We start from the raw sequence: 9,282 nt of genomic DNA on the forward strand, positions 1-9,282 counted from the left end.
ACAGCTACTGATGTTTGTGTGCAATATTTGAGCCGACAGGCCTTTTTATGTCAATCAATCAAGTCACCTTAATTCAAGTGATAGATTATATACAGGGGGCATGCCATGTGGTCTACCTGCACAGCCTTTGTGATCTACTGGTAGATCACAATGTAAATGTGGGCACCCCTGCAATACAGGGTTCCTGTCCAGAATTGTTTTGTTAAATATAGAGGGTTTAAGTCGTTCTAAATGCGTGTTTCTTTTTCTGTCTTTCTTTCTTAGGACGGAGATCAAGGTAGACGGCTAGCCTGCCTGCAACTTCAATGAGGTGAGTAAACATGGTGTGTGTGTTGACCTTGGCTTTTGTGTTCTCCAGATGTTTTTTAAAGGAGAGTGTCCTGTCCAGTGTAACTCCAAGTTACATGGGGTGGGTATGGTTGGAGAGTTTGTGACCATCCCAAGTGACCCTCAGTTCGTTTTTCGCGTCTCGGTTTCCTCAGGTGGAAGCTGCATAGTTGGGTTTTTGATGGGTTGGGTTTCAGGTGGTTGTATTGTAGTAGCTTGACATTTCTTGGAGGGCACTTTCAAGGACAGACTCAATCTTCTGGAAGTCTGCTTGTTGGGTCGTAATGCAGAGGTCGTCGGCGTAGATGAAACGCTGGCATTCTGTTGGTAGTGGCTGGTCGTTTGTGTAGATATTGAAAAGGAGGGGGGCGAGCACGCTACCTTGTGGGAGGTCGTTCTTTTGGGCTTTCCATTTACTCCTCTTGTCAATTAACTGGATATAGAAGCGCCTGTTGTTGAGGAGGCTTTTCCTGACCATTGTGCCGTGTTGGACAGTGTCATAGGCAGCAGAGAGATCTCTGAATGCTGCTGCAGTTATTTGTTTTCCCTCAAACCCATCCTCAATGTGTTGGGTGAGGTTGAGCTCTGTCCAGCACAGGAGCGGCTGGTACGGAAACCAGCTTGGTCTTTAGTCAGCTTGGTGTCTATGAGTGGCATGAGGCGTTGGAGTAGCAGCCTCTCTTGTAGGTGATGCAGAGGAGGGAAATGGGTCGGTAGCTCTTTGGGGATGATGGGTCTTTGCCAGGTTTGGGGATTGCAACCACTTTGGCCTTTTTCCAGACAGAAGGGATGGTTTTCTGTGCCATGCATGTATTCAGTATCCCCACCAGCCAGGTCTTTGCGCTAGGTCCCAGGTGCTGTATCATTTCTGCCAGTATGTCATCAATCCCTGCTGCTTTTCCGGGTTTCAACTTTCCCATTGCAGTTTCGAGTTCTTCTAGGTCGAAGGGTTTGGTTTGAGGGCTGGCTGATTGTGGTTGGTCTGATACCACTGTGCGATGGTATTCTCCTGTGGGTCGGCGGCGGTGTTGGTTAAGACTGTTGGCCACCAGTTGTGATGCAACAGAGTTTGCTGTGACCGTTTGAACTATGGGTGGTGTTTTTTGTCATATTGGTGTTCTCTATATCTTTTCGTCCTGGGCATGACGTTAAACTGTTCGGTTCCTCATATGGAAGCTGCATAGTTGGGTTTGTGTATGTCTTTCTTTTTCTGTCTTTCTTTCTTAGGACGGACATCAAGGTAGAAGCCGTTGAAAGGCTCAACACAAGCCGATGCCCCTAGAGATCCATCACAAAGCTTCCATCAGTGAGCCCAGCAAGCCAGCTAGTCAGCAAGCCCGCCCAGTCAGCTAACGCAGCCAGCCAGCTCCGCCAGTCAGCCAGTGTAGAAAGTCAGGCTGCAAAGTCAGCGCACATCAGCCCTTGCAGTCAGCCATACCAGCCTTGCTCAGTCAGCTCAGCCAGGCCTCACTCGAGGCCTGGCTCTCTGTCTGCCTGGCCCGGTCTGCCCCACCCTGCCTTGCAGCAACAGAACCAGCTGGGCTGACAAGCCAGCCAGCTCAGAATGCTAGCTCAGCAGCAAGCCCAGACTGGCCAGCTGGGCTGGCTTGCTGAGCTCTTATTCTGAGCTGGCTGGCTTGCCACTCCGGCTGGTTCTGTTGCTGCAAGGCAGGGCGGGTCAGACCGGGCCAGGCAGACCGAGAGCCAGGCCTCGAGAGAGGTCTGGCTGAGCTGACTGAGCAAGGCTGGTATGGCTGCAATGGCTGACTGCAAGGGTTGATGTGCGCTGGCTTGGCAGCCTGACTTTCTACACTGGCTGACTGGCGGAGCTGGCTGGCTGCGTTGGCTGATTGGGCGGGCTTGCTGGCTAGCTGGCTTGCTGGGTTCCCTGAGGGAAGCTTTGGGATGGATCTCTAGGGGCATCGGCTTGTGTTGAGCCTTCCAACGGCGTCTACCTTGATCTCTGTCCTAAGAAAGAGACGGAAAAAGAAAGACTCACAAAAACTCAACTGTGCTTCCACATGAGGAAGGTAGGCACGCAGGCAGGCACCAGCTGACTGCATGCTTGCCTTTGTGTTCTCCAGGTGTTTTTTGAAGTGTCCTGTCCAGTGTAACTCCAAGTTACATGGGGTGGGTATGACCATCCCAAGTGACGCTCAGTTCGTTTTCCGCGTCTCGGTTTCCTCAGGTGGAAGCTGCATAGTTGGGTTTTTGATGGGTTGGGTTTCAGGTGGTTGTATTGTAGTAGCTTGACATTTCTTGGAGGGCACTTTCAAGGACAGACTCAATCTTTTGCAAGTCTGCTTGTTGGGTGGTAATGCAGAGGTCGTTGGCGTAGATCAAACGCTGGCATTCTGTTGGTAGTGGCTGGTCTATATCTACACAAGTTTGTGTAGATATTGAAAAAGAGGGGGGCGAGCACGCTACCTTGTCGGAGGTCGTTCTTTTGGGCTTTCCATTTACTCCTCTGGTCATTTAACTAGACATAGAAGCGCCTGTTGTTGAGGAGGCTTTTCCAGACCATTGTGCGGTGTTGGACAGTGTCGTAGGCAGCAGAGAGATCTCTGAGTGCTGCTCCAGTTATTTGTTTCCCCTCAAACCCATCCAATGTGTTGGGTGAGGTTGAGCTCTGTCCAGCACAGGAGCGGCCGGGACGGAAGCCAGCTTGGTCTTTAGTCAGCTTTGTATCTATGAGTGACAACGAGGCGTTGGAGTAGCAGCCTCTCATAGAGCTTGTAGGTGATACAAAGGAGGGACATGGGTCGGTAGCTCTTTGGGGATGATGGGTCTTTGCCAGGTATGGGGATTGCAACCACTTTGGCCTTTTTCCAGACAGAAGGGATGGTTTTCTGTGCCATGCATGTGTTCAGCATCCCCACAAGCCAGGTCTTTGCGTTAGGTCCCAGGTGCTGTATCATTTCTGCCAGTATGTCATCAATCCCTGCTGTTTTTCCGGGTTTCAATTTTCGCATTGCAGTTTCGAGTTATTCTAGGTCGAAGGGTTTGGTTTGAGGGCTGGCTGATTGTGGTTGGTCTGATACCACTGTGCGATGGTATTCTCCTGTGGGTCGGTAACGGTGTTCGTTACGACTGTTGGCCACCAGTTGTGATGCAACAGAGTTTGCTGTGACCGTTTTGATTATGGGTGGCTCCCAGAGGTCCCTGATCCCCATGGGGTCCAACAGTGGTCATTGAAGCGTGCACACACGCACGCACACACACATGCACCTACACACGCACAGGGGCATGCACACGCTAACCAAATGTAACTCTGAGAGTGTAACATTACAGGTCTGTAACTCTGAGAGTATATATGGTGGCCGACGGGCACGTACAGGTCTAGTGTAACCAAATGGACCATTTGGTCCATGTCTAAGTCTGAGAGTGTAACACATGTAACCAAATGGACCCTTACAGGTCCAACACTGGTTATCGAAGCGTGCACACACACACACACACATGGGTTATAGCCCATGTTTTTTGAAAATTTTGAAAAAAAAAGTTATCCTATAGCCCACGGTCCAAAATGATGAGAAACGAGGCTAACCTTTTTTTTCAAAATTTCAAAAAACATGGGCTATAACTCATCGTTTTTGTCATTTCGTCATTTTTTTCAAATCCTCAAAAATGATGAAAAACGGCGCGCTATAGTATGCCGTACAATATGGGCTATAGCCCACGGTCCAAAATGATGAGAAACGAGGCTAACTTTTTTTTTCAAAATTTCAAAAAACATGGGCTATAACCCATCGTTTTTGTCATTTCGTCATTTTTTTCAAATCCTCAAAAATGATGAAAAACGGCGCGCTATAGTATGCCGTACGATATGGGCTATAGCCCACGGTCCAAAATGATGAGAAACGAGGCTAACTTTTTATTTCAAAATTTCAAAAAACATGGCCTATAACCCATCGTTTTTGTCATTTCGTCATTTTTTTCAAATCCTCAAAAATGATGAAAAACGGCGCGCTATAGTATGCCGTACGATATGGGCTATAGCCCACGGTCCAAAATGATGAGAAACGAGGCTAACTTTTTTTTTCAAAATTTCAAAAAACATGGGCTATAACCCATTGTTTGTCATTTCGTCATTTTTTTCAAATCCTCAAAAATGATGAAAAACTGCGCGCTATAGTATGCCGTACGATATGGGCTATAGCCCACGGTCCAAAATGATGAGAAACGAGGCTAACTTTTCTTTTCAAAATTTCAAAAAACATGGGCTATAACCCATCGTTTTTGTCATTTTGTCATTTTTTTCAAATCCTCAAAAATGATGAAAAACGGCGCGCTATAGTATGCCGTACGATATGGGCTATAGCCCACGGTCCAAAATGATGAGAAACGAGGCTAACTTTTTTTTTCAAAATTTCAAAAAACATGGCCTATAACCCATCGTTTTTGTCATTTCGTCATTTTTTTCAAATCCTCAAAAATGATGAAAAACGGCGCGCTATAGTATGCCGTACGATATGGGCTATAGCCCACGGTCCAAAATGATGAGAAACGAGGCTAACTTTTTTAACCAAGCCCTATTTTTCATCTGGGAGCATTTTTACTAAATCAGTGTATCTACAGAAGAAACATGAAGCCAAACAATTAATGTACTGCATGTATTCAATACATGCAGTACATTATTTGTTTGGCTTAATTGTATTTCTATTACAATAGGAATACTGTAACTGCCGGGGACACTTGTTGGTTTTAACTTAAATTATTTTGTTTGAAGTTGATTTGTTTTATTTACTTGCTTTGGTATATACTTATTTTTGACACTTGTATGTTTGGTTTACCTTTATTTTATTAATTTCACAATTTGAGTGGTGCTTTTTGTAAAAAAAATCCCGGGACGGTATACATTTACTTCGGGACGGTTCAAATTGTCACGTCCCATATAGCCCATATCGTACGGCATACTATAGCGCGCCGTTTTTCATCATTTTTGAGGATTTGAAAAAAATGACGAAATGACAAAAACGATGGGTTATAGCCCATGTTTTTTGAAATTTTGAAAAAAAAAGTTAGCCTCGTTTCTCATCATTTTGGACCGTGGGCTATAGCCCATATCGTACGGCATACTATAGCGCGCCGTTTTTCATCACTTTTGAGGATTTGAAAAAAATGACGAAATGACAAAAACGATGGGTTATAGCCCATGTTTTTTGAAATTTTGAAAAAAAAAGTTAGCCTCGTTTCTCATCATTTTGGACCGTGGGCTATAGCCCATATCGTACGGCATACTATAGCGCGCCGTTTTTCATCATTTTTGAGGATTTGAAAAAAATGACGAAATGACAAAAACGATGGGTTATAGCCCATGTTTTTTGAAATTTTGAAAAAAAAAGTTAGCCTCGTTTCTCATCATTTTGGACCGTGGGCTATAGCCCATATCGTACGGCATACTATGGCACGCCGTTTTTGTCTGCCCTGGTGGACATGTTTCTCCCATTATGCAGGCTCTACTGACCAAAACTGCAGCTTCTTTTACTATTCACTGTTAACATTAACACTCACATTTTGTGCTTGAGTCATCCCTTATCTGTGTCTCCTTTTCTACAGGCTCAACCATGACAATCTCTGGAACCAGAAACACCCCTTCCACATCACCCCACTCCTCCATGCCCTCCTCTGGATCAGCTGCCCAATATAAGTGTTCCTTTACTAAGTTGGCCTTTCCACAACAACTGCGTTCACTGTTAACATTCTTTCCTACAAATACACTCAGACTCCATTAAAAATACACTGAGACCAACATTTTACATGTTGTGACTTTGTCAACCTTTGCTCCCACAGAAGCTCTCACCTATGCCATAAAGCAGAAAGAAAGACAGCCGGAACATCATACTACCAATGTGGTTTTTCAAGCCTTGCTTCGCGCTGTGCTTCCTGGCCCTACAATCCCCATTGACGTAAGGCTGTTGCATTGCTACATATGTCATTTCTACACATGTCATTTCTGAATAATATAAAACTGCTGCTAACCTGAACATGATTATGATCAAACAAATCACTATCCTTTGTTTCACGTCTGCCCTGGTGGACATGTTTCTCCCATTATGCAGGCTCTACTGACCAAAACTTTTCTGTCTCCTTTTCTACAATCTCAACCATGACAATCTCTGGAACCAGAAACACCCCTTCCACATCACCCCACTCCTCCACGCCCTCCTCTGGATCAGCTGCCCAATATAATTGTTCCTTTAACAACATGTTAAAAATGATATAGTGCACTTCATTGTAAAATGTAAAATCTTTTGATTAGTGGGACATTTTCGTTAATTAACCTTAGGTATACATTTGATGAATATAGTGCACTTCATTGTAAAATGTAACATGTTAATTAATTTGATGTATAGTAAATGTATGTAGGATAAATGGACAGTCATGGTTCCTATTGGGACCACGACTTTAAAGGGGGGGGGGGTGTGATGCCCCACACACATACTGAGTAGTGGATGTGCCTGCCTATGGTAGGGCATTGGCCCGATGGCTGATGGGACAGCACCTGGGCCCGGTGTCTCCCAGAGGCCATAAATACCACACTCATCCCAGTTGAGAAGAGAGATCCAGAGGAGCCAGACCTGCTGCCTCCACTCCCTTCATTAGCCTCCATGCCTCCGTTCCTTTATGTTTGGTTGTTCTTTCCATCCACACATGCACCACACCATGTATCACACATCCATACACTACACCTACACCACTGACTCACTGACTACACATTCCATATCATTTGTTATGTTAAGTACTGCAGTTCTTTTTAGTTCCTTATATAGGCCTATTATTTAATAAATCATATATTGTTCATCTTTCGCACGTCTCCTGCTCCGAATGTTTGTCATGGCAAGAACCAGCCATGACAATTCTTTCCTACAAATACACTCAGACTCCATTAAAAATACACTGAGAACATTTGAAATGTTGTGACTTTGTCTACCTCCCACAATTTCCTTCCTCCGATTTGCGCTGCGCGCCGCTAGGATGAGTGGGCCGAAGGTCCGCGAAATTCTAGTGAATTAGAGGATAAAGCTCACATGTTACCCAAATAGTTGAATACACAAAAGCTAAGGCACTGGTGTCGGACTTCTGGTTTACCGGAACGGGGTTCAACTCCCTGCAGTGCCCTGCTCAATGTGTTCTATTTACCGTAAAAATTTCCGAGTGTTTTTTCCGCAATTTCCGCAATTATACCATTTCCGAATTTTCCGCAATTCCGCAATTTTGAAAAAAAAAGTTATCCACCATTTCCGCAATTTCCAAAATTTCCGCAATTTCCGCAATTACCATTTCCGCAATTTCCGAATTTTCCGCAATTCCGCAATTTTGAAAAAAAAAGTTATCCACCATTTCCGCAATTTCCGCAATATCCATTTCCGCAATTTCCGCAATTCCGCCATTTCCGTAATTTCCATTTCCGCAATTCCACAATTTTGAAAAAAAAGTTATCCACCATTTCCGCAATTTCCGCAATATCCATTTCCGCAATTTCCGCAATTCCGCCATTTCCGTAATTTCCATTTCCGCAATTTCCGCAATTACCATTTCCGCAATTTCCGAATTTTCCGCAATTCCGCAATTTTGAAAAAAAAAGTTATCCACCATTTCCGCAATTTCCGCAATATCCATTTCCGCAATTTCCGCAATTCCGCCATTTCCGTAATTTCCATTTCCGCAATTCCGCAATTTTGAAAAAAAAGTTATCCACCATTTCCGCAATTTCCGCAATATCCATTTCCGCAATTTCCGCAATTCCGCCATTTCCGTAATTTCCATTTCCGCAATTCCGCTTTCCGCAATTTCCGCAATTACGCTTTCCGCAATTTCCGCAATTATGCTTTCCGCAATTACGCTTTCCGCAATTACGCTAGGATTGCAGAATTTCCGCAATCCTCCGCAACACTCAATGATGAAGACTATAGCGATGACCTCTGAGACCAATGAACCATGTAAATACAACAAATTGAGCAGGGCACTGCAGGGAGTTGCACCCCGTTCCGGTAAACCAGAAGTACGACACCAGTGCCTTAGTTTTTGTGTTGTCATTTACAGGTCCTTTCGTTGAAATGTAAATTTTACATTTCTATGCTATAGTATGCCGTACGATATGGGCATGGTCCATGGTAGCATAGGTTCAATTTAGCGGTATTTAGCTTTAGGCCACGTATATAAAGACCTCCATGTAAGTTGTGTGAAGTCCATAAAATGGTCACATATCTGGGCAGGTCACCAATTTCACTGTAACACCGCCATGCTGGAGTGTGAGTGAGGGAGTGGCCGAGATTTGGGGTATTGGAATTTGGCCTTATAGTGTATAGCCAGTCAGTGGAAAAATAAAGTTATACAAAATCATGCAGTTCAAACAGAAATACAATATTAAGCAAAAAAATAAAGAAAGTAAAATCACTCTGCAATAATCTCACTCTACAGCATGTAAAATTATAAAACACAGCAAATCACGAAAATCACATATTAAAACAAAACCAAAACATCTACATTTCCACCCTCACACAAGCATGTCCTGCGAAGACGTGCCATGATCATCCAGTCTTTGCTTTGACTGGCAATTAAACTCCGTCTCTCCTATTCAAAGTATTTATGACATGAAATGCTGTACAGAGCATTAATGGAGAAATAAATAAAAGAAAAGCAAGGAATAAAACATTAAAAATAATAGCAGTAATGGTAATGCAATACAGTGAGGACATGAACAACAAAAAATGTAAAAGCAAGAGTGTAGAAGTGGGTCTTTTCTTGAGCTGTGCTTTAAGAAGGTCTACAGAGGCTGCCTGGCGAAGGTACAGTGGGAGACTTCTGTGGAGTGTGGAGACTTCTTGTAAATTTAACAATAGCAATAATGTAATTCTTGAAAGCGTATATGAAACCAAATGGGCCCTCAGCCCCTCACAGGTCCATTTGGTTTCATTGTATGCTCTCAAGATCTAATAAGGGTCCAGGGAA

General features: G+C 44.1%; 1 long non-coding RNA gene across 1 annotated transcript; it reads left to right on the top strand.

Annotated features, from left to right (window-relative positions):
* The first annotated feature begins 264 nt into the window (after positions 1-264).
* LOC308310897 lies at positions 265-6,650 on the top strand. Its single transcript, XR_013963563.1, has 3 exons — positions 265-310; positions 5,887-6,236; positions 6,457-6,650. It is a non-coding gene; the product is annotated as an uncharacterized lncRNA (long non-coding RNA).
* The last annotated feature ends 2,632 nt before the right edge of the window (positions 6,651-9,282 follow it).

Source organism: Protomyctophum bolini (genome assembly GCF_963924005.1).
Source record: "Protomyctophum bolini genome assembly, chromosome: 23".
In the NCBI taxonomy this organism is placed as follows: Eukaryota; Metazoa; Chordata; class Actinopteri; order Myctophiformes; family Myctophidae; genus Protomyctophum; species Protomyctophum bolini.